The 26,837-nt window shown below is 39.4% G+C and overlaps 1 long non-coding RNA gene across 2 annotated transcripts in view; it reads right to left on the reverse strand.

Annotated features, from left to right (window-relative positions):
• The window catches only part of LOC107306487, a 35,109-nt gene that overhangs the window by 2,715 nt on the left and 5,557 nt on the right, over window positions 1-26,837 (reverse strand). For both annotated transcript variants that reach the window (XR_001552137.2, XR_001552138.2), the window contains exons 2-3: window positions 17,504-17,580; window positions 15,979-16,188 (exon numbers count right to left, since the gene is read on the reverse strand). This is a non-coding gene — a long non-coding RNA (uncharacterized LOC107306487). The remainder of the gene's footprint in view (window positions 1-15,978; window positions 16,189-17,503; window positions 17,581-26,837) is intronic.

Below are 26,837 nucleotides of genomic sequence, written 5' to 3' on the forward strand. Positions count from 1 at the left end.
TTCTCCCATTTCTGTTGGATGAAAACATAGCAGTTTTTAGTCAGTCTAGATCCTTTGCTAGCAAACGTTAGTTTTGTTTTATTAACATAAGTGGAAGCAGAAGTCCGTGCAGGCCCCATGTAGGTAGCTAGATTTCACTTATAAAGACATAAGTCAAGGTCATAAGATACCTTTTGGAATTCTGCAAAACTGGAAAATTTGAAGTTATACAATAGAAAAGTCATTTCTTCTTTTCATATTGTTTTGACTTTTAAGCTATGGCAAAAACCAAGACAAAGTGAGTTGTAATCCACAGACACAAGAGTTGAATAAAACATAAAATATAAACTTGCAAATGCCTTGCAAATGCCTGATAGGGTTTGGAAACTGAAGAGTTCATATGTTGTTCAGTGTTTTGTAGCCTCAGAAATGAAACTTGCTACCCATTGGCTGTGATCAAAACCACCCTCCTACTCTGGGCTAACTGAACTCATCTGGTATTAAAGAGAAGGGCTGAATAAACAGTGTTTTGTCAGAGCAGATCTCTCTAGTCAAAGCTGACACATGTTTTCAGGATGAAGCTGGGCAGAACATCTCGCCTCTGCCAACGTAGCATCCTTCTAATTAGACCTATTTTTTCCTGATTTTTTTTTTTTTTTTTTTTAAAGAAATTAAAAGCTGTTATTCAGAAATTTTCTACTTGGGTTGCAAATTCTACCAAATTCCAATACATTGGAATAAATTAAACAATTACAGTACTATAGTTTATTGTTATATAGCACACCCTTTAATCTACTTAGTTCTGTGTGGTGCAGTGCAAGTTGCAGGTAAACAGTGCCATTATATATTCTATGCATTTTCATGCAGTAAGCATTGCAGGCAAACAGCTCCAAGGGAGAAAGCTTAGCAGTCCTTGGGAAACTTTATGCTTTTGTAAGCAATCACAAATACCATATAGTTTTGCATGCTCCAGGCATCTGCATGAAAGGAATTGTTACTCAGTTGCCCCATAACAAAGACAAGTATTCATACACATATTTATTTACTATCATTTATTTATCCTAAAGCACTGAAGATTTTCCTTCTTTAACACCTACTGCATTCAGTGAAAACAAACTAATTGTGAGTGAGTACAGCTAAAATAATCCAAAGATTTGACACTCTTCTGATGGGGTACTGAGACACTCACCATGAGATACTCAATCACTTGTACATGCAACAGCATTCCCTTTCAGTTTCGCTATAGCAGTATGCTGATGGCAAGTTCTCATGGAGTAAATGCACACATTCACTTACTTCATTCTTTACATACATTTACCACTGTTTGCACTACAGCCTGAGCCTGAATTTGTCAGGAAGTAGAAATGAGGTCACCAACGCACTTACGAGGTTAACACAGGTTAACACGCATCCGTATTCAGAATCTGTTTGTGATTTTGGGTCAAAGTGAAGTGTCTCTCAGTCGTCACAGGTCTGTGTACACCTCAAATATTGAGCAGCATATGGTGGGTACTGGATGAAAAGCATTTGCCATTTTTAATGTCGGATGTGTAATCCATCACCATGTATTTTCTTTTGTGTACTCCTGTTAAGGAGAGATGAGATACTGTGAGAGCTGTCCTGTAATAATGCACTCCAGAGACAGCAGTGCCAAAGCTCTGGAAAACACAAGAGGTGCCAGCGATTGTTGCTCGTGCAGCTGTGTACCTGGTGTATCTGCTGGAAGGCAGTGCTACCCCCTGCCACACTCTGCTCTGACTGATGTCAAGGGCAGGAGGTGTTACATCTTGTCTTCTGTGTGCACAGGAGCTATTCTGCAGGCATGTCTGATGAAAACTTTAAAATGAAGATCATGTAAGACATGATATATGAGAACATGATGTGGCCATACTTTCTCTGTGACTCGCAGCTGCCTTGCACTAGTTACACTCTTTCCAAATTAAGCATTGCTGGTTCTACTGTTTGTTTGAGCTGTGCTTATTCTTGTTAACAGGAACATTTCTATAGTACTTCTCTTCTTGTGTTGCAGTTTCAAACACTTATCTGCGGGCAGCTTTGACAAACAGCAGAGCATAAGAAAAAGAATAGTTGCTAGCATCCAACAAATTTGTTCCACTGTATTTTTAATTCTCATTTCCAAAGTTTTATCATTTCCATCACCCTTATCTGCTTTATTTTAAATTTTCCCCAGCCTGCTTTGGTGCTCCCCTACCTCGATTCCATTCCTTCAATTCTCTTCACCTAGTTTTATTGATGTGAATTCATATTAAGAAGTTTCACAGCTGTGATAAGCCTCTCATCCTCTTCCAGAGTGCCATTAAGGACATCTCACTTCCTCTCTGTGCTTTGACGATGCTTCATTCCATCCTGAATCTGAAGAACAACTCAGCAGCTGTTTGTCAACACTGCTTATTCTTTTGGCACTTCAGCGTTTAACATCAGTGAGGTAGGCCGCACTGGCAGTCACAGATCTATCCTTAACTCTTCAGGTTGTATTTCTGTATGATGCTTTCTTGTCTACTATTCTAAGTGTTTTTCTAATACAGCAGGGAACTACTGTTGCTTAGAAGGCCTCTGGAGAAAGTGCAGCAGCCAAGGAGCTGCCGATTTCCTACAGAGGAGGGCAGTGTTGTTCATGCAGTAAGCACAAGGGTGCAGCCTTCACAGCAGACTGTACAACACTCCTGTCTAGGAAATGTCTGACTTAAAGACTTTCGGAAAAAAAAAATATATATATATCATGTTCATTCATTTTCTGCTGGCGTTTGGCTCCCACTTGACCAGGCTGCCAAGGGAACAAGATGCAACCTGAGCATTTCCAGAGCAGATGCATTTAGGTATTGGTTTAAATGCTTTTTGAAGAAAATTCTACTTGTAAATAGAAAACCTGAAAACCTGAAATTTGGTGCTTTCTGAATGATTTTTGTGTTCTACAGAAATAAGTGTGGGTGGAAATGTGAAGCCTTTGTTCCATTTCGTTGCTGAATAGTGATGTCTCAAGTTACAGCATGGCTAAGCAGCCAGCAGAACTGTGTTCTCACATAGAGGGCAACCTCTTCATAAAACTACTGTTCATCCATTCCACTAAAAGAAGCAAAGCAAAAATATCTTAATAAGTTCCATATCGGCTATAATATTTTCAGTGTATGTGTATTTCTCATACAGTAAATATGAGCCTTCAAATGATACTCAGGATACTTCACTGCACAGGATACTTATATGGACTGCATATAAGAAGGGGGCCTACAGGAAAGCCAGGGAGGGACTTATCATAAGGTCATATAGTGACAGGATGAGGGCAAATAGTTTTAAAGTGGAAGAGGATAGATTTAGACTAGAAATTAGGAAGAAATTCTTTACTGTGAGGGTACTGAGACACAGAAACAGACCGCCCAGAGTGGTTGTGGATATCCCCTCCCTGGAAGCACTCAGGGCCAGGCTGGATGGGGCTTTGAGCAACCTGGTCTAGTGGGAGGTGTCTCTGCCGTTAGCAGGGGGGGTGGAACTAGGTGACCTGAAAGGTCCATCTCAACCCAAACCATCTATGATTCTATGACTTCAACACATGTGGAATAGCAGAAGTACTTTGCAGCTTATTTATTTATCTATTATTTTTATTTTTATATACTGTAATCAACACAAGGATGACGAATGAGCAATAGCAGTTCATCACTGGCAGTAGTGTCAGGATGAAAGTGATGGTCTTATTCTGCTGACTGATTACTCCTGCCCAGATATAGTCCATGATATCACCAAGAATTTCCCAATCTCTGAATTTCAGTTACCATCTGATCATGTTCTGTGACAACTATACAGTAAGGCTGATAAATATTGAGTGCATTCCTAGAGCATGCTCTAAATTTGGATGAAAGAGCTGCATAGCCACAAAACTGGAAGAGGTGGTGCTTGAGGGCCATGCTGCCATCCGCAGGGATATCAACAGGCTAAAGAAATGGAATACTAAGAAACTTAGGGCATTCAGCATGCTTAAATGCAAAGAGCTGCACCTGGGGAGGAATAACTCCAAGCACTAGGACATGCTGGAGGCTATCCAACTGGAAAGCAGCTCTGTAGGAAAGGCCTGGGAGTCCCGATGGACACCAACTTGATTGTGAGTCAGCAATGTGTCCTTATCACAAAAAAAGCTCATACTGTTCTGGGTTATATTAGGCAAATACCACTAACAGGTCGACTGAAGTGATTCTTCCTCAGTACTCAGTGTTAGTGAGGCTATACCTGAGATAAACAGTCTAGTTCCTGGCTCTCTGGTGCAAGAGAGACAAGGACATAATTGAGAGAATCCGACAAAGGGGTGTGAAGATGACTGAGGGAACTGGACTCCTCTGCTAGTACTGAAAGACAGAGAGCTGGAAATGCTCAGCCTTGAAATAAAAAGACTCAGGAAGGTTTTATCAATGCATATAAATAACTAATGGGCTCGATGCAGCCAGGCTCTTTTCACTCAGTGACTGGACAAGAGGCAGTGAGCACAAACTGCAACAAAGAATGTTCCTTCTGCTCACCAGAAGAAAACCTTCTGTGCTGTTTGGGTGACACAGAGACACAGAATTCCAGAATTTATAGGACTATAAATTCAACAATCCCTATTACACTTCCTAGAAAATGGGAAGCCTCAACATGAGAAGCACCATTGTGTGCTGAACTATTCCTGTGTTATTTCATATAGAGTCTGCTTCTGATCAATGTCAGAAATAGGACACAGAGCTACAGGGAGTTTTGGCCAGATCCAGCATGGCTGTTTTGATTGTGTACTGCAAGAAAGCTGCTGACAAAATCCTCTCTTACTCCCTACTGGTTGTAGAAGAAAATGAGCTTTCAAGTATTTGTCCACAGCTTTCTTAAAAACTGAAAATTCAGTATTCATCCAGTCTATATTCTAGCACCTATTACTTAGTAGCTAAGAAATGGGTATTAAGTTTTCCTGCAGCTCTACCACATTCTGCAGAGAGACATCTGTACCAACATGATCACATACTCTTGTGTCATTTCATTTCTTTCTTTCCTTCTTCCTGAAAACAAATCCCTCCTCGGCTTCCAGCAGTTTCTTTTCTCACGTTCACCACATTGGACTCCTACTATCTGTCATGGAGCTATCTAGATCAATCTATGTCCATAAAAGGGGGCAGTAGGCCCATGGGCCCCCCGGTCCCAAAAATGGGAAGGGAAAAGGGAAAGGGGTAGGGAGGAGTGAGCTGGGCTCAGGGAAACAAACAGAGCAATGGCAATGATCTAAGGAGGAAAACTTGTTTTACTATGATATCAGAATGCAAGATAATATAATGCAATCTAATCAAAATTGAGGATGTGTCTGTTTTCCCTTGGGTCTCTGTTGAACTGTAGGGGGAATTTCAGTGGGAAGCAGCCTTAGTTCAGGCCAAGACATGGTTTCTGTTTTCAATGAGACCTAGAATAATAGAATCATAGAATCACAAGGTTGGAAAGGATTTATGAGATCATCTAGTACTACCACAAGCCACTAACCCATATCTTGTAGCTCCTCATCCACACGCCTCCTGAACACTGCCAGGGGTGGCAACTCCACCACCTCCCTGGGCAGCCATCCCAGTGCCTGACCACTCTCTGAGAGAAAAACCTTTTCCTTATGTCTAAAATTTTGCAGAATGATCTCCAAGAGGCAGCCCCACTCTGCTTATTTTATCATGAAGTGGAATTATTGGAGCTGCTTTGTTGTTTTTCAGATCCATTTCTTGATTTTCAGTAGTGTCAGTTCTCCAAGATGGACTAAACGGCAATCATTACAGACTTGTTTTAACTGTCAGTTACTCGCTTAGTAGGCAGATGAAAATATTCTCCAGATCTTTTAAATTATCACTGGAATAATGTGTGTGGGAACATATCCTTCGGATAGGATTTACAAAAGAAAAGGTATTGGCAAATATTTGGAAGGTTTTGAAATGGATGAAAAGAGTTACAGAATAAAAAATATATGGCTAAATGCAAGATTGGTACTAAAGCACAGGCAAGCAGTCTGAATATGGTGACTTGATAGAGAATTTATGGTTCAGGGAAGAAATGAGAATGATAATGGAGACAATATGAAGAAGGTTCAAATGATTCTGGATGGGAGACGCCAGGTCAGGGACAGGATAGGAGCAGAATAAAAGAATATATTGCCTGCTTTTACCATCACTGAGGTTTTGTAGTACACCTCCTTTTGCATGTGTAAAAACCAGTGAACAACTGTTAGAAGAGAGGAGGAAGGAGGGAAGGCTTTGAAATTCTGTGGCTGAAGGACAGAGTTGCAGAGAACTGACAGAGACCCCTGTTTGGAAGCTTGCTGTGATGATCATGGTCGTTGTTTTGGTGCAACATAGGAATGTATATCTTGAAACTGTACTGGAGCTGTTGGATCCCATCCTCCATGATCATACTGCACAATCCTCTTCACCTCTCAGCCCTAACATAACTTTACAAGGCTTTCCCTGCCCCCACAGAGGTCACATTCAAAGTACCTCTAAAGTACCTCTTGATTTCAGCCCTCAGTTATGTAGGTTACTAGTCCAGGCATCATGGGGCAGAGCACAGTATGGCCTATGTGATGCCAGCGGCTGTGCTAGGGATTAAACAAGCAGTGTTTGAGCCCCTTCCTCAGTTCTGCTTGCTTACTCATATACAGACACAGCCCAGAGGTCAGTTGACTGATACTTCCTTGACAATGAATTCCCTTAGGCTATTCACCACTAACATAACTCAGGTTAACCCAGGCTTTACACTTGCTCATTCTACACTTAATTAAAAGAACTTTTACTAAAGTCATGAGGCAAACTGTAGTTGCTTTTTGGGCATTTGACACTGAGTAAAACATAACTATTCACTTTCTTTGGCTTATATCTTCAACCAGTGCTTGAGTTTGATTAATGGGGGAGACCACAGGCTATCAGTGCAAACAGAGTTAATGTGCTGTGGCTACTGTTATGAGAAGAAAACCCCTCATGGATGCATTTTAAAGAAATACCGGTATCTTGCTTGTTTGAAGATGATTTTGACCTTCAAAGATTTGCTATGCAAAAGCCAGTTCTATATGTTCTCTGCCCGGAAACATGTAGCCAAAGCGAGTCAGTTCATAGCACTACCTGGCATTTGCTAATAGGAGTTTCAGCTGTCATCTATATTTTCTGGCCATTCACCTGCTCATCTCAACTTGTTCCTTTTAAGCGCAGTGTACTTAGTATGCCTGAAGATTAAAAACTGTTGTATGTGTGCATAAGTCTCTCTACATACATGTGTATGTATATATGTATGAATGAAAGATAACATCTTTTCTTGAGGAGGTACCTTGAGGAAAGCCACTGAAAAGTATAATTCCCAGTAAGCTCCAGAGATGATTCTTTCACACCATTCTTAGACAATTATGGCTCCATCTTAGCTTAAGCAGGAGTTTTTGTATTTCATCCTAGGGGGAAATGGCTGGCAGAATGGAATTCTAGAGTTAAGGCTGATCTTCATAGCCAAAGATCTTAATGGCCAAGTATATTAATAATGTGAACCTTTTTTCTCCAAAATTTCTTTCATTATTGCAAATGCAATTCTTAAAGTAAATGTGCTACCTTCCACCTAGATCTTGGCTACAGATGAATATAAATCAAGGAGATCTGTCATGAAAAAAATAACTTTCCCGAGGATCTCCATGTGTACAGAACTGAAGCACGGGGCCATTGGATAAATGTTGCAGTTCAGGCGTATGGACAGTAACAAGTAAATCTTCACAGGACGGCCTTGCCTGTTGAGTCCAGCCCTGTGAGGAACAAATGACCTTCATCAGTCAGCCTTACAAGACAAGCTGTGTAATATTTGGTGACTAAATGCTAACCAAGCCCTAAAATCCTCGGTTTCTTTGTCACTCATGAATTAGAAAAGGAGACCTCGGTGGTGATCATGAAAAAAGTACATTTAGATTCTTTTAAAAATTCTGCTTTTTGGAATTTATTTCCCACTGCAAATGATTCCCTTGAAGCTACACCTTGAAGAGTAGTTTGGAATCTATTCACTTTTCTGGGGCTTGGAGCCATGTCATCACTTATAAAAAGTTCTATTGCAGTTTACGGGGAAATATAGTCAAATCATAACAGATTGTTTGTCTTAAACTGTTTGGAAGTGTTTTGTTCAAAATAAGCATAAATACTGAAAATAGGTAGAAAATTTTAACCTGTCTGTGGATTTTAATCTGGTCTTTCAAGTAAAATTAGTTTTTAGATTTCATCAGCTAAGCAAATTTTAAAAACCCTCTAATTAAAAAGGAGTCAGAAAGGTGATTCCCCTGAGATCATATATCTTTCCACCTGCAGGAAATATTTAAACTTTTTATCCTTCCTTCCTCAAGGGCATCAGTTTCCTGTAGATTTTTCTTCAGTTTAAATATTCGGTTCTTTTTAAGGCTACAGAAAAGTGTAAACTTCCTTTTCTTTTTTTTTTTTTTTTTTCCCCCCATTTTGGAGCGGGGGGGGGAGGAGGGGGAGGAATTTTTAGCATATGTTTCCAGATTAAAAAGGAAAAAAAAAAAAAAAAAAAAAGGATCAGTAATAATAGGCAGGTACTTTTAAATAAAATATATTAATGCCATCTGTTTGTTTTGTAATAACCCTCCTTATTTCAGATTTGTCCTAGTCCAGAGTACCACCAGGTAGATTCTTAGGTAGTTTAAATCCATATAAAATCAAGAAATCATAACTAATCTGTAACAACAGAGTATTCAATTTAGACTCCTGCAGTAAAAAATACTTATTTACTGGAAGGTCTTAAATAGAGTCTGCCCGGAGAAGATTCATCCTCATTGTTTCCACTAGGCTTATTTGTGAATATCTCTTCTCCCATTCCCCAACACTGACCTCAAACAGCCATAATGTCAGCCTTGATACGCTGACAGAGTTTCTCCTGTGTCGGATAATGTGAAAGTTTTCAAAACTCTTTGCTCTCCTATCCAACAGATCTCCTTTCTAAGATTTTGAACTGAACAGAAAAGAAAGTATCATAACCTTTTTAAGAAATATACATGGGAATGGGCACGTCTGTTTGAAATCTCAGTGCTGTGGCTGTTTGCAAACACATTTAGATAGACAAGCATTTAGCTTATTGATAGCCTGTTTTCACTTTAGTGGACATATCTGGTCTGGTATTGTTGTTTAGGGCTTAGTCATAAGCCTAGTTAATTCTTTCTCTATTAATGAAAAAATAAATGTCAGATTATTTTCTCTTCCTATTAACTCCATGCCTATTCCTGCCAAGAACTGTAAACTTTGATACAAACCTATTTCCTTCATTGTTGACTCTTTGGAACACAGCACAAAACCGAGTGCTTTGGGTGCTGTCTGTGGCATTTACTCCCATCCTGTCACCACCATGGAAATACAAGTCATGGTTAGCAAATAGTCACAATGCAGTCATCAAACAAGAGGAAACACCTGGATCCAAGCACAGCCGGCAAGGAAACACGTACTGCTTGCCTATTCCAGAGAAACGCTCAGAGGCTTTGTGATCACAAAGCAGTTGCAAGGAAACCCTATTTCTAACAGCATCCTTATGGGAAAAGTGCCAGCTGTCATGTACTTGAGAACTGATCTCTCCAGAGGGAGCACCCTGCCCATCACACACAGTATGGCCACATGCCACATCTGTGCTTTTCACGTTCTAAAGTTTGTCTGTGTTCCTATGTTGGCATGCAGAGGAGGGCAGCTGCCAGGAAGGTGGGAGTCACATCATACCACAGTGGTGCTTTCAGCTGTCAGAGCTTCAGGAGGTCCTGAGCAGGAATAAAAACTAGAGTCTGAAATACTTCACTGAGAGAGGGAGACATGTATGTTTATATAACTGTCTTTCAAGAGCAGCCAGTTGATCTTTTTGCTTCTTCATTGTTTTCTCTCCAAGGAGAGAATTGTTTCTCTTCAAGATAATCAGAATGTCCTCTCTCCATTTTCACTTGACACACCCTTCCTTATTAGTGGGGATTTAACAACATTCCTTATCAGAACATCAGTTTGTGTTGCAGCCTTTCTTGACCCTTTAACTGCTCAGTTCCTCTTTTCTTGGGCCCACATCTCAGCTTTTCCAGTATTTGTTTCCTTTCTTATATTGCTTGATACATCATTTTCTGTTTGCTTCAGCTCCTTCTGGAGACAGCAGCAAACTTCTCTACTTTTTTTTCTTTTATTTTCCTTTGACTTTACAATCATTTTTTCTCTCTCTCTTTCTTGTTTACTGCTATGAGTTGAGTGCCAGCTGATGATGAAGTTGACTGCAGATACAATTATGATGCCTATATATCCATCATTTTTTTCATCATTGTTTTCAAGGTCATGTCTAGTTAACTCTTATTTTGAATTGAATTTATGAGCACAGATGAACCCATGACTGTGAAGAGCAAAGGGACCTGGGGGTGTTGGTCGGTGCTCAGCTGAACATGAACCAACACTGTGCCCAGGTGGCTGAGAAGACATTGAGGCCCTGGAACGTGTCCAGAGAAAGGCAACAAAACTGGTGAGGGGTCTGGAGCACAAGTCTTATGAGGAACAACTCAGGGAGCTGGGATTGTTTAGCCTGGAGACGAGGAGGCTCAGGGGAGACCTCACTGCACTCTACAACTTCCTGAAGGGAGGTTGTGATGAGGAGGGGTTTGGCCTCTTCTGCCAGGCAACAAACAGGACCTGAGGAAATGGCCACAAGTTGTATCAGATGAGGTTTAGACTGGACGTAAGAAGGAACTTTATCTCTCAGAGAGTGGTCAGGCACTGGAATGGCTGCCCAGGGAGGTGGTGGAGTCGCCACCACTGGCAGTGCTCAAGAGGCATCTGGACAGGGAGCTAGGAGATATGGTTGAGTGGTTTTCTGTAGGTAGGGTAAAGGGAGGACGGTTGGACTAGAAGATCTTGTAGGTCCCTTCCAACCTTGTGATTCTATAATTCTATGAATCTATGAGTTTCACTGTGCTGATGTGACAAGACAAGCATTGGAAACTTGCTGAAGGCTGAACTATGTTGTACAGGATCTGCATCCACTCAAGCTTATTGTTATCAGTCATTTTAGTTTATTTTGTTTTAAAGATCATATCTACTTTTCTTGCTCAGTCTGGTAGATTTCTAAGAAAAAAGTGTTAGAACAGCTTAAGAATTTAGTTTTCAATGACTGAAAAGACTTGTAAGTGAAGAGCTGCAATCTCAAAAGAAGATAGAAAACAGTCCTATTGACGAATAAGATGCCTGTGGAATTTTTAGCAAGAATATGATACCTGAGAAAATAGCAAAATGCTTCCACGATGTAACATATCTGAATGTGAGGCACATGGTTACCAGCAAAAGTAGATTGGAATGCAAGCACTTAGCATGGTCTCTTCATTCTTTCTCATTTATGGCCATTTCCTTCCTTTCTTTCTTCACATTAATTTACATTTATTCCCATTTCCATCTCCATCTGTATCTACTTTCCTTCAAGATTTTAGGTCCCTGAACTTGCATTGCGTTCCTTCTTTATTTCTCTCTTTTACTCTTAACCTTAAATGATCCTTTTCTAGCTGTTTCTAGTTATTTATCCTTCCGAAAGTACGGGGAAGTCCAGAAATTATTTTATCTATCTTGTTACTTTTATTCATGAGGACACTGGGAAAACAGACAACTTATTCACAGATGTCCAGTGGATATCTCAGCAGAAAAATACAGTCCTTGCAACTGCAACTTCAAGTCAGTCAGTCACACATTGGGTGTTTCATGGTACTGAGCTCACTGCTCTTCTTTAAGGAACAGTGAAGACCTTGCATGTTTTCCTGTGAAGGACATCTGGGAGCTCAGAGTACTTCCAAAGGAGCTTGTATCTGAAGAAACACTGTAACACAATTTCACAATATGGGGTCTGTGATTCTTTGTGGGTAAAGACAGTAATGTCAGTGATTTACAATACTGCTCTTCAGAAAACCAGTTGAGCCCCAGGGCTGCCAAATTAGATTAAGGTACAATGAAAAACTCTTGAAGTAAGGTCATGTGGTTTTCCTCTGCGTGAGTCAGAACATCACTTGAGAGGCTCCAGCTATTCAAAAACTTGCCTGCTTTTCTTTCTCTGCAAGCTAAGACGATGCTGCCAACTCCTGCAACTTAATTATGGCAATTTGATGTTTTACTTAAAGACCGGTTCCTACTGGCATTTGACCATGTGAGAAATTTGACTTCCACTTAAAGAATAATGAAGATTCTAACCATCAAATTGAAGAAATAAGCACTCGGTAGGGTTCCAAATGCACACCAGTGGCGCACAAAAAGAAGGAGAAGAAGAAGCATTCTTTGTTGAATATTAAACAAACATCTGCCAGAATAATTTTTGGTGTAGTTGGGTTTGCCTTAGGAAAATCTCATGTTGGCTTCATATAATGGAACTGAAAGGACATCAGTTTCAAGTTTTGTTCATAATTCTGGGAATAGATTGTGAATGGGACAATGATATTTCATCCCTATTTTTATATTTTAAAGAAGCAGTTTTAGTAATTCTAATGAAAAAATATGAACACATTTTGTTACTATTATTGAGAACTTTCAAAGAAACCATAGAATCATAGAATCACGGAAGGGCTTAAGTTGGTGGGAACCTTAAATATCACCTATTTCCTACTCTCTGCCGTGGGCAGGGCTGCCCCCCACCAGCTCAGGCTGCCCAGCCTGGCCTTGAGTGCCTCCAGGGATGGGGTACCACAGCTTCTCTGGGCAGCTGTGCCAGAGCCTCATGGCCCTTTGAGTAAAGAATTTCCTCCTAAATATGCTAAATCTCCCTTTTTTAAAATATAAAGCCATTTACCTATGTTCTATTACTATCAGCTCCTGTAAAATAAGTCAACACCCCTCCTGCCTGTAAACTCCCCTCAAGTACTGGAAGGCCACAGTGAGATCTTGTCATGGTTGACAGATCTCCCCACAGCATTCTTTTCTCCAGATCAAGCCCCTCTTTGCAGGTGAGGTGCTCCTGCCCTTTGAGCAACTTCGTGGCCCTTCTCTGGACCTAATCCAACGTCTCTGCATCTTTCTTGTTCTGGGGGTCCCATGTCTGGACTTAGTACTCAGATGGGGCCTCACAAGGACAGATTAGAGTAGTAGAGGGGACAGTCATCTCCTTTGCCAATGTTCTTGATGCAGCCTGAGATAGAGCTGACCCTCTGTACTGACTGCATAAAATATATTCCACTGGGAAATTATCTTCAGAAAATATAGTGTCCTAAATTGAAAGTAACTTCATTATCTGTTACAGAGACACTTTATACACTCAATTACACAATTTTAGATTTTCTCATTACAAAAGATCCATCAGTGTAGACTCCTCTTTATAAAAGATGTAGTTTTCTCTCTGTGACTTTTTGCCAAGATAATGTTCAGAAAGAGACAAAGCAGCTTTTTGTAGAGCTCACTGAAATGAAAGAGATTTGGGCAGGTGGCAGAGCTGAATAAGCAAGAGAAATAGGTGATTTTGCATGTTTCTAATATTTACAGTTTTTGCAACCACAGCTAAACAAGGCTGTATTTTGTGGTGTCAGGACTTCACCTTGCAAAGAAGCAGAGGGTATAGGTTCAGGTGAAGTGAAACTAGTGTAGCTCAGGACTTACACTGAGAAAGCTTGTATACACAAGGTGAACTGCTGCATCAGTGCTGTGAAGGCATTCCCATTGCCTTACAAATGCAAATGTAGCACTGATGAGCAACCATCAGCCAGACTGTTTCACAGGGTGGCTGCTCTCAGCCTACCTAAGATGACCTGAAGAAAATTACTTGAATGCAGCTATTTTGCACTGAACTTCTGCTAGAGGCACAGACTAACAGGACGGCAAAGTGTCTCAGTGGACTAGAAAGAGATGAGATATATGGTTGTTGCAAGTTAGTAAAATTCTGTGGAAGTTAGCAGCTTCCTTAGCATTTTCCTATGGGACCTGTTTTAAGCAGGCTGTGGGAGAGTTGAAAAAATCAAGACAGGGAGGTCTATGCATACAGATTTTTGGAGTGACAGAGCATAGGGAGAAAATGGGAAGTAAGATTAATAGGTTTGCTGGTTTGACTGAGTAATTGCCAAACTTAGGGATGATCACAGTGTGTGTAGACTGTTCAAAGAGGACAACCTTTACTCTTGACAGGAGAAGAGGCTCAGCTAAATTGTGTGCTGTTCTTCCTCACCCTTCCAAGAGGAAAAATTTCAAGTAATATCAAAGAGAATAGCTTATTGGCTCTAATAGCAATAGCGGCTTCTGACAGCTTCATGATGTTGGTTATGCACTATGCGGCATAGTGAATATTTTAATAAAAACAGAGTTTGCTATTTGAAATCATGCAAGGATTTGGTGAAATATTTTATTTCTCTTCCTGATTGCTGGCAATAATAGACTGAGTTAGAGGTTAAAGAGTTAATTAATTGATAATAACTCTTCTCATTCCCACTGTATTTCCTACCAAGTCAGAATAAAAATACCTGAATAAGCAGGATAAGAGAGACACTTTCATCTCTGGAGGTCTTGAGAGATAAAAATTTGCAGTCTCAAGTTCTGTTAAGTCAGATTCACAATTGTTTCAATATTATTTAATATCTTTTAAAATGAATTAAGTGTGGTTTTATCACTTGGAAAGCTATAAGGGCCTCAAATTTCTAATGTCACTAGAAAGCTGATAAATTTATGTGCTTATGAAGTCTGTTGGATGGAAGGCAGTTAAATGCTCTTTTGGTAGCATTTTAAGTGTTCATGGCTCTCAGCCACAGCTGGAGTTCCCCCAAGACCTTACCTGAGCCTGCCTTTTGCTACTGCAGTCTGCCTGTTACAGCGCTGAAGGTCAAGTTACTGGAAGCTGGCATTCAAAGTACTGCATTAACCGCCAGTTGAGACTAATCAGAGCAATTTAAGTGTACTGAAACAGATTAAAGATTTTGTGGACATCCTTTTTGCAGATTCTTCTCTTTTTCTGCTTTGTTTTTAATCTTGTACATGTCAGATGTATCAAACGATTTCCTTTTTTTTTTTTTTTTCCCAGTAAAGTAATTCAAGAAGGGTAGAAAACGTGAGGAGGACCTTTGCATATTCCTTTTACATTTCTTTCCACACGATAGGAAGACACATCCCCAAACTCTGATGGCACTGGAGTTCTACTCTCAGGTTCACACTTAAAACTTTCTAGTGAGAACCTAATAAAAAAGAGGTGTCCAGGAAAAGGTGTACTCCCTTGTGTGAGAGCAGATACACAGGCAGATCCAACCAGGGAACCACACAGCTGGCAGTGTTACTGCAGGTGCTGACAGGGAGCACACAGAGTGCAGAGAAATGTGGTATGTATGGCTGGGAATCTTGTAGTTTGCCATAATAAACCTGCTTCTTCACCAGAAATGTCTTCAGCCTGTGGCACATTTGCAATCTGAATATCATAATACATATTTGTGTTTGCATCTATATATACAGACCTTTGGCTTCTTCTGAAGTATTCTTATGCACACCCATCTGGCTCTCATGCATGCTTAATTCACACTGTATTTTTGCAATTAACACTCCTTCAGCCTTCAGCTTCTCCCCATCTCCTCCTACAGCTTCTTTTCACCTCAGCTGTATGGATGGAGGTCCCCTACAAGCCGGCAGAAATCATTCCACTCCCATCTGTGGCTCTGTCCCTTTACAGCCTGGGTTTGTGACAGCCTTACTGCATTTCTGCTTCGCAAGGTAGACACAGCTGTGGCACATTTGTGGATTCTTCCATCTGTTACAATCTGTTTCTTTGTCCATCTCTCTGTCACTGCAGAGTCATTTTCCTCCCCAGCTTTGCAGGAAGGCTTAGGATGCAGTTTCAAGTTGCAGCAAAACTAATCTAATAATAAGCTGCTGCTGAAAAAGGCAGTCCTGATACTCTCTTCCCCCATCTGTGCCCATCTCTCTTGAAGTGGGAACTGTTCTAAGAAGCTCTTATTTATTTATTTATTTATTTATTTATTTATTTATTTATTTTCCCCAGATGAATTTTCCATACCTGATTTATGATGTAGTAGCACAATAGCTCTGTCTGATGTGAAGGGGGTGGTGGGAACCTTAGAGGATGGAAGGCAGGAAAGGTGAGTTTGCCCCTTTTTGTTCATAGCTTGCACACTGATCTGCTGCAGTGTGAAATGGCTGTCTGGAAGCAAGAAGTAGGGAGATAAGAGACCGGCTGCAGAGGTCATCAGTTCTTCCTGCTTGGTGGCTGCCAAGGAAGAAAGTACCAAGTGATATGGGAGACCTTAAGAAAACTGTAAGAGGGATTGGGAAGAAGAAGCTTAACTTCCTTCACTATCAAAAAGCATTCTAAAATAACTTAAGTGTTTGTTGTTTGTTTGGTTGGTTTTGTGCATGATTTTTAGTAATTTTTCATTTCTGCTCCAAAGAAAAGGAAAAAGGATGAAAATGTAGGATTACTGGAATTCACTGCAGTTTATTGAAACCCCAGCCTAAACAGAATGTAGGCTGTACAATCAATTGAAGTAGGAATTTATACAGATTTTACTGATGTATAAGCAATAATAATATGATTCAAAATAAAGTTTATAAATTTTCAGATGTATTTCTACTAGTAGATGACAAATGTATTAATATGTAAAAAATGTAGTAAATGTACAAAGAAGCTTTTTGGTTTTTAAATACATTTTGCAATAGACAACTGAGGGTTTAACATACCTTTCCTTTGTTGCAGTTCAAGAGCATACTGCCTTTTGTACAGAATAATTCAGATTAATCTTAATTAATGCATTAAAGAGCCTTTCAAAGGAAAGCCATTACACTTAGTACCAACTTTTGAAATAGGATTAAAGCAATTGCTTCAGTCGCAAAAAATGTGAACGTATCTTGATTGTAAATTAACTGCTGTGTTAAATAGCTTCATTGTCTGCCTGTGTGCCACTCCATGAGGGCTCACGTGCTTTCAGTTCTAATTAAGGAAACTAATTTTAGTCTCGTAGAAGTATAAATTCCCCGAGACAAACAGTGAGAGGTAGAATTACGATATGCTAGTTATTATGCTCTTTGAAAAAGAGCCATCAAAGAACTAATCTTCTGTCACATGAAATTCATTATGCTCATATGTGAAACATATTGTTTGCAGTCTTTATGCAAGCAGTATCCTCTTACACTAAACAACTTTCATGAACACTTATGTAAAATAATATTTTATTCTGTTATTTTCTGATAGAAACTGATAAAACATTCATATGATGTTATATTAATGACAGCATTATAGCATAGATGTGGGGAAAAAACTCCATCTCATCTGTGTCAGCGTGACCTGTTGTTCTGCTGGAAGTGTGAAGCATGAGTTAGGGAAGTTGTGTGGTTTTTACTGAAGAAGCAGCCAGCTTTGGCATTTATTTCTGGGTTAGCGAACAGGATGCCTTACATTCCTTTAAGGCCCAAATTTAACCAAAACAGTGGATAAGAATCGCTTGGGCGTAACCACCTTCCTTGGCTGACATTCTTTAGCACATTGTATAGAAAACCAACTGTATGGGTTTATTTAAGGGACCTACCTTTTCCTTTTATGACACACTCTCAAAGGATGACATCAGTGAGAAAAGGAGTAGCTTTTATAAAGGAAGCAGGATTCCTGAAAGGGAAAAACATACTCATCATTCCAAATTGTTCTAAAGGTCAGCAGTTATACCACTACTACACTCAACCTCCGCTAAGACAATACTGTCTTCTTGCTGCTAATCTGTAGCTCACATTGCTGCAGAGTTATTGAAAATATGTGGAGCAGTTGGTGTGGGTCCAGAGGAGGCCATGAAGTTGCTCACAGGTCTGGAGCACCTCTTTTATGGATAAAGGCTGAGGGAATTAGGCTTGTTCAGCCTGGAGAGATTGCATTGCAGACTTGTAGTACTTAAAAGGAGCTTGTAAGCAGGAGGAGGAACTGACTTTTTATGTGATCTGGTAGTGATAGGACATGGAAGAATTAATTTAAACTAAAAGAGAGGAGGAAATTCATTACTCAGAGAGCACTGAGGCCCTGGCACAGCTGCCCAGAGAAGCTGCAGTGCCCCATCCCTGGAGGTACTCAAGGCCAGGTTGGATGGGGCCCTGGGCAGCCTGAGCTGGTGGAGGGCAGCCAGCCCACGGCAGAGAGTAGGAACTTGATGATGTTTGATGTCTCCTCTGACCTAAGCCATTCTGTGATTCTATGACAAGGACAAAATTAAACAGCAAAGAAGCTGTGTTCTGCTCATTAAAAGATCTCATACATTTTCAGATTCATTATATCTAACTCATCGTGTTATTCTGAGATGACTTTTAAGGCGAGCTAGTTAATGTGGGGATGGGAATGTTTGGTAGAATTTCTATTTTCTTTAGCAATAAAATCTGTTCAGCAGCATTACTCTGTGTTTATTTTAAAGCATCTCATATGGGAAATGTTCCTTTACTGACATTATGGAACTACATTATACCAAGTTATAATTCCTATATACTGTGGTGATTTCTTTAGGAAGTCTATCCATCCTAATTCAGTTTTTCAGCTTTCAGTTTTATAGTAGTAAAACTGCACATTGCTTGTTTCATGGCTAGTTGCTATAGATTAAAGATAGATAGAAGTCATTGTCTGCTTTTATTCTGCTGTGTCTGAGCAAGACAGAAGTTTAAAACATTGTTTTTTTAAAGCTGCCAGTCACAGGGCACCTAGTACTCTCTTACATGCAGACATCATCAGAATTTTAAACTGCTTCTGGTGTAAATCAGACATGGAAATTTATACAAAAGTTTACATTCTCACAGCAGAAACACTGCCATGTTATGTCAGGTGTTATGTCTGCATTATGACAAAATGGGGAAGTAAATGCAAAGAAAGTAAATTCCCTTTGGAATCTTGGCTTTTATGATGAATTATGCTAATGTTGTTTGGTTTTTGTTGTTATTTTGTTTGTTTTGTTGTTGTTTCCTTCCTACCAGTTCCCATCTGACTTGCTTGGGAAAAAGTCTAAGCTGTTCTCACAGTCCTTGCCTACACCACTGCAGAGCTGAATTTGGAACATGAGTATTAATATAGTGCATTCTAAAATAATTGCTTATCCTGGCCTTGGTGACTATTATCCCCATTCTTTCCTGTCTCTGATATAGGTCAGACCAGTGAGTGACCTGATTGCACTTTGGGGCAGTTTGAAGCAGGATGGGTTTTGTCAGCTTTTGTGGCAAAACCATCATGGAGATGCTGCGGAAGAGCCTTGAAAAGGGCCCTATGAGACACAGTCATATAAAACTAAAACACGCAAGCAAGTATATGAGGGCTTGATTTAAGCATTATGTTGATGTTTTAGGTATTTCCAGTGAGGGTGCTGTCATCCCACAACTTACATCCTTTCCTCCCTCACTTCCCAGTGCACAGCATTCCTTTCCCTGCAAGAAGCAGTGCTGCTTTCACCTTGTCCTTAACCAGATTTCAGCTGTCACTGCAGATTAGGATTGTATAAACAGATGTCAATGCTGGTGGTCAGAATATGAATGATATTTACACTGAATGCAGAATAAAATCTCTCATGGCTTTCTCTGACCAGTATGAAACAGATATATATACAAACACAGGATAACCATTTTATACTGGGACAAGTAAACAGAGGGTTTACATGGCCACCAGGGCTATAAAATCACTTTTCCTTCAGACATCTGAATGCTTTAAACCTCAGTGGCACTGAGCCAGGAGCTCTCTTGAGAGTCTGCTGATAAGAAGATGTTATTCACAGGATCTTAAGGGTTGGAAGGGACTTCTTTAGTTCGTAGGGTCCAACTCCCTTCTAAACCTTTAGCAGGTTGCGCAGGAAAATATCTAAGTATGTTTTGAGTATCTCCAGAGAAGGATGCTCCACATCCTGGGGATCTGGGGATACCTCCAGATTTCTATGGACATTAGAGCCACCTGCAAGAAGAAAGAAGATTCAGTGAGCTCAGCAGCTTAATACATGACCTGCTGACTGAACCTACTGGGCTTGCCCCACTTTGGTGAGAGGCCAATGGGGCTGATGGTTTCCTCCCTGCTTGACCTTCTGGCCTGTTGCAGGAAGCCCAGATGTTGGCTGGAGGGACTCAGCTGAAACACTTGGCCATTCAGCTCCTGCAGGAGAAGTCAGGGTGGTGGCAGAGGGACACTGGTCTCCAAGCCCTCAGCACGTCGCTGCTGGCACAGCACTGCATGGGCTGTACACAGGCGTCTGCTGCCCCTGAAAGTCAGCTATAATTCTGTGGGTGAACAGAAATAGAAGCATATAAAAATTTGGCAGGAGTGTGTCTTAGAGAGCTGTTGTGAATGCCTCAGGACTGCATTTATAGTTTTTAATCAAAATCCAGTTGTTACCTGAAAGATGGCCTTTATTTACACCTTTTGGGGTTGATACAGATTTTGGAACTGAAGCCCACGTTAATAGTAAATACAATTACCTCCAAGTCTCCTACTCCAAAAAAGTTATGAAGAGTGAAATACAGCTTTATAGAAAAGGAAGTCAAAGCTATGGAAAATATTTTAATAGTACTGACTGAGAAAAAAAATTCTTTGAAGAACAGGAAAGGAACTTTCCTCTTAAATAACTGGAGATGCAAATTCATCCAGTTAGCAGTACGGTAGGAAATTACCTGAAATACCAATGTGTCTGATATTTTGGAAGTCAGAGCTATTTCCTTTCAAAGGCATATGCTCAACATTATACTTTCAAATGAGATAAAAACATAGTCCCCAGAGCTGAATATGATGCACTCATTCCATGCCCTGGAAGACTGACCTGCACTGTGAGGTAAAACCAAAAGTCATGCCCAAAACCTTTACAAGCCTAAAGTAACATTAAATGGACTGCAAAAAACTAGCTCTAAGTACTATCTGCTTGAACTCTCTAGTCTGTCTTCCCCTCTTCGCTTTCCAAAAAGGCAGTGGGCCTGCATGACACATTCCAGTGTTCCCTACTCAACTCCTGGCTCTACTGGTAGCTTTTTGCTAGCAGAACATTGTAAGAGCACTACGGAAGCCACCTCAGGGGCTCAATTCACTTTTTTGGCATCTGTACCCTGCTTATAAAAGTTAACCAACAAGTTACTTCTGATTTTTATTTCTTCTCACTAATAAAATGTATACAGAGCAATAGGAAAGCAAACAAACAAACAAACAAAAACACCACTGCCTTCTATGGGAATTTTCTTGTTGCTGGATTACAGATCCATGTTCTTATTAATTATTTTCCTGGAAGAAATAATAGAATCATGGAATTGTAGAATTATTTGAGACAACTGAAGGACATCTGATTTAACTTCTCTGCAATAAACAGGGACACCTACAGCTAGATTAGGTTGCTTAGATCCCAGTCCAGCCTGACCTTGAATATCTACAGGGATGGGGCATCCACATCTCTGAGCAGCCTGTGCCTTTGCCTCACCACCTCTATTATAAAATTCTTATATCCTGTCTGAAACCATATTCTCTTGTCTTATCACCACAGAGCCTGCTAAAGTGTCTGTCCTCTTCTATTTTACAGCTGTCTTAGGTACTGAAGGGCAGCTATCAGCTCTCCCCAGAGCCTTCTCTTCTCCAGGCTGAACAGCCCCAGCTCTCCCAGACTGTCCTCATAGGAGAGATGTTCCATCCCATGGATCATTTTAATGGCTCTCTCCTGGACACACTCCAACAAGTCCACACCTCTCCTGTACTGAAGACTCTGTATCTGGATGCAGTAGTCCAGGGGAGACCTCACTAGCAAAATTTCTCAGCTTCTTGGAGCTGAGTAGATGACAACTTGCATCATGACAAGTGTTGTTTAAAAGGAAGTAGGAGTTTCTCTGATACACTATATTTCGTTTTCCAGGATTACAGAGCAGTGGTGCTGCAGTAGGGAACTATTGCAACTGTGAGACCATATGATTTGAGAGAAGATGATAAATGCAAAATAAAGTTCTGCCTGGTGTTACAAAATCACTGTCCTGAAATTTCCTGGGAATGTAGTACAGCCTCTTTTGTCAAGTTCTGTCATGAATCCTACAGGTAGGAGGGAGAAGGGAGGAGGGGCTAATAGTAAACAATTAGCTGTGTAACAATTGCCTAGCAGTGGTGTGAATCAAATGTGCCTTAGCTGCAGGACTTCAGGTTGAGAGAGTGGAAAATCCTAGAAGAATGAAAAATTAAAGGTTGACTCACAAGGAGAGAAGCACTGGGCCTAAGACACCCATTTCTGAAGCCAGTCCAGAGGAAAAAGATTCTGAAGGCCTCACAGAATGCAGAACACATCAGTGATGAATGTCTTGTGTGTGCAAGGGAGAACAAGAAGGTGAAAAGTCATCCCAGAGCAAAAGAAGGTGCTTCCCTCTTTCTTTATCTCTGTGTAAAGCACGAGAAGCCAGGCTGTGGATGAAACCACAGTACAGTTTTTTTTTTGCAGAATAGTCCCTGTGGGAGTGTTGGTTTCTCTTGTTCTGTACAAGAGTGTCCACAAAATGACCATCTCTGCATTGTGGTAATCTATACAGCAGCCTTTTCTTATCTGTGAAAGCATATTTAGTCCTATAAAGTGCATGATACCGTGGTCCCACACTCCACAACATTAATCCTGCCAACCACAACGCAGTTGGCAAAGTTAGAGCTCTAAAATAAAGGATGCTTCCATAGGAGAATCTACATTGGGCAGAGAAAGAAAGATAGTTGGCATTTGAGATTCAAATCTATTTTCCATATCTGAACAAAAAATGAAAAGAAAGCACTATCACATATTTCTTTCTTGATCTATGGCACAATAGGATATCAAGAAACACAAGTTCTCTTTAAAGATAAGAAGGAATGACATTCTGTTACCCTTGAATGGTTTGGCATCTCTGGTGTGAGTATGTGTGGTTTTACCTGTTTTTAAGTAAGTAGAAACTCTGAGGGAAAAAAAACACCTTACATTTTTAAATGAGTCTATCTGACTGACACACTGAAAACGACTCTATTTTCTCAGGGGAAAGGAAAACAGGAACCTTCTTGCTTTAGTTATTATCCCTGAAAACAAAATGCAGCTATATCAAGGGCAGCTTTACTAGGTGGAAACAAGAACAACTCCCAGGGCAAAAATCTCTAGATAAAAGTTGAGCATTAAATGCTAGTGAGTATATTGCATTGTAAAGTCAGTTTATTTTCTAAGACCATTCTAATACCACTGGTATGCATACGATCCACTGAAGTTTAGTAAGTGTTAATTCATGTATTTATAATTTATTTTCAATTTATAATTTACAGCCGATATGAAAAGGTTAATGTATTTCACTGAACATCACAAATTGTCATCAGTACGGAGACTGCCTGATAAAAGGTGAGTTTACTGCCGAAATAAAGATTACTGGCAACAATCAATACAGAAGAAGAGAGAAATACTAGCAGATGATACCTCTGATTTTGCAAAAGTGTGAGAACATCTCTCCCCATACTTTTCCCCCCTGCCCCCCCCCCCTTTTTTTTGGTACACTTTTTGAATGTTAATGTTCAGCTGAAGATGGTTTCAGACAGCCTGCAAGGATACTGATGTATTCAGTGAAGCAGAATCCACAGAAGTGTTGCTGAGGCAGAACTGAAATTATAGCTTCCCTCTAAAGAACTACAGCATTGTCAGATAATTACTTCTAACACACAAATATGATTCTCCTTCCAGTATTTATTTATTTATTTATTTTGAGGGGAAAAAAAGCCAAAAACACAGAGAAACTAAGCCTTTAAAAGGCAGGTTTTGAAGTTAGGTGTTCACCGATGCCTTTGCAGTCCTGATCTTTTATGCTTAGAGACAGAAGAAATGTATGGAAGAATGGAAACTTACAGTACAACTTGTAACTACCTGTAACTGCTGCAGTGGGAAATGGGTCAAATTTCTTCTCAACCAGATCAAGGTATTTTTTTCACAGAAATTGCTTATCTGATTTTCCTTATTTATTTTAAAAACTTACAACTTTTATACTATATGTGCATGATTAATACCATCTAGATACAATTAATCTTACAGAGCAGATACAGGAATAATGACATTAGACTTAAAATTTACAATAATTAAATGAATGTATACCAGTTATGTTGCTGCACATTCTGTTTTCAGAAAGCATGTTACAATTTATCATTTGCTATTTTCATGTCATTTTGAGCTGAAAATGATTTCTTAGAGAAGGGAAACTGGGAGGTGGTGTAAGGATTTGTGACTTAAGGCAAGAAATTGTTTACCCGCTGATTCATATACATTAGAGTCTGTAACGATCTTAACTGTATTACTGCTTTTAAAGGTTTTAGCATGTGTTATTATTTTATTACAACAATAAATTTAAGATATTGTTTGTGGAGAAGACTTCCTGCACTGATGCCTGTGTACCTGTATGCTCTCTTTCTAAAAGAAAAGGGCAGAGAGGAAGGGAAGGAGTCTGTCATGCACATATTTGAAACTACTGCACAGGTTCCTGAACGGTGTGAGTACTTGTCTGTTTCATAGATTCTTGCTTTCAGATTTTCACAGGTAGCATTCATGAAGCTAACAATTACTTCAGCAAACACAGTGAGTAATTCAGTCTTTTAGACTGTCTTTGGCTTTTTTTCTGCATAAATCATCCTCACATGGCTTATGGTATGTGAGGTTTTTTAAAAGGTGAAGTTTCACCTTTATAGGTGAGGTTTCTCCTTCAGCCTTCCATTGAGAATTAAGTAGAAAAGTGTGGTACATCGTAATAGAGATTGTCTAGAGAGAATAAAAAGAACTGATTGTTCTCTAGCTTTGCCTTATTGCTAAAGTTAACCATATCAATTTGCTTTAACAGTGTCAACAGCTGAAAGGCACAACAAGACTGTCATTTATCATACAAAGGGCTGGCAACAAGATGATGAAGACATATATATGCAAAGAAAGCAATGCCAGTTTGATAGCGAGTATTTAGCAAAAAGAAGATAAAATGTAACAATAAAGATAGGTGTTAATATACCCACTTAGAGTGTATAGTGATTGATTGTTGCAAAGTACAGTTCAAAAGTATATAAGGCAAAGTTGAATACAAGGGTTGGGAATATGTAACTTAATTTTTAGCCTCATACCTTTCTGTAATCAAGTTTTGTTTACTTAAAATGTCTGTCACAGCAACTGAGCTGTGAGCACATGGAAATATCTTTGCTCAAATAGTTTGTGTACAGATGTTTGAGCCTGAAGAGACTTGCTATGTGTTTTTGTAGCTAAGGAAGTGAGTAATCAGTGAAACTAGTATGGGTGGTATAGGAAAATCATGCACATGGGCTTGGCACAGTTGTGTGCTTGCTACATTCCATGTGATATTTCATAATGGAAACCCAATTGCTCCACTAACATAGGATACCCAATGTTGTGCATACATTGTGAAGCACCTATCATAGACACAAGACCATATTCTGCCCTTACAGACTACTTCAGTAATTCTCAACTGAATGAGGAAAAGGCAGAGAAAATTCCCAAGGGGTTGACATGGAACAGAGAGAATACTCTGCTTAGCCTTGGTCTTGATGTGATCATTACTTAATTGTAATCTTTATCACTTAAATTTTACAAGACCAAAAGCGTAACTGGGCTAAATAGTAATTAATATGATAGCTTGCTGCAGTAGCAATATATTTGGCCTTGGGTCTAGTTAGCATCATACATCCCCATGACTCAGGAAGGGTTTTTCAAACTGGTCAGGTTTTTCAAACTGGTCATTTCAAAGGCCTTTTTTGTTTTATGTGATCTAGGTAGAACAGTGCTGCAAATGATCTGTCGAGAATCAGTGATAAACAGTTGCTGCTATTCTGTATGGTGCTTTATTCTTAACTTTTTCTTTTTCTTTTAAATTTATTTATTTATTTATTTATTTTTATGTTGCATTTTAATTTGGATATCTTTAATAGTATCTTGAGTTACCACTTCCTCATTGCTTTTGGAAGATGAGGAGCCATTAATGCTAATCAGAGTGATTAGTCTGAAGGTCATTTGCAGAATCTTTGCTCTGTCTCTATTTGTGCCATACTGCAACCACATGAACAGGAACTCTGAAGAGTTTATGAATAGGTATGATAGGAAAATTCAGAAAAAGTGTAAAAATGAAATTACAGCACAATTTGAATATGATTTCTTACAGTCTCTTTGTCTGTGACTTCTCATGAACATACAAGACTTTCACAATAAGAATGTATACATATGTATATTGCTACAAAATGCCATTTATGTTGCATATGGTAATAAGGGGGAGGACAGCTTAAACAACAGAGAAAAAGCCACATTTTATGGTTTATTAATACATATATTATTCTTATAGGTGCATCTCTTGAAATTATTCTTTCCATTGTCCTACCAAGTAAGAATCTTTAAAATTTCCCCAAGGAAATTATTTTATTCTAGAACAGTTTTCAATTACAGTCAACTCTGAGACAAATGCAATGCTGAAATTCCAGAAACACCTTTATTTCTTTAAAAATTTAGTATCTCAGAATGTAAGCTCCACCTCAGGAAGATCCATAATTGAACTACATAATAGATGTGCACATTGGCAAGAAGAAATAATAAGAACCTGATATGAATAGAGTGATGTGAAACTGTGTACTTATTAAACAATGGATTAGCCACATCTGCTAGGAATCCATTATAGAAAGTAACTGAGTGGCACGTCTCTGCTGAAAAAAAAAAAAAAAAAAAAAAAAAAAGGAGTACTTATTTAAATAAAGGATAATCTGTCCTGTCATTTTTATGTTTATCTAAGATGTGAAAAAAAAAAAAGGTCTGCACCTAGAGGAACCCATCAACTCATTTTTAAACAACCTTGAGATTTTTCCTCTCATAGTGTAACTTTCCTCATTTCTCAGTGACTGGAAGAAGCTGATAAACATAGAATCAAGAATAT

Source organism: Coturnix japonica, chromosome Z, assembly GCF_001577835.2.
Source record: "Coturnix japonica isolate 7356 chromosome Z, Coturnix japonica 2.1, whole genome shotgun sequence".
Classification (NCBI taxonomy): Eukaryota; Metazoa; Chordata; class Aves; order Galliformes; family Phasianidae; genus Coturnix; species Coturnix japonica.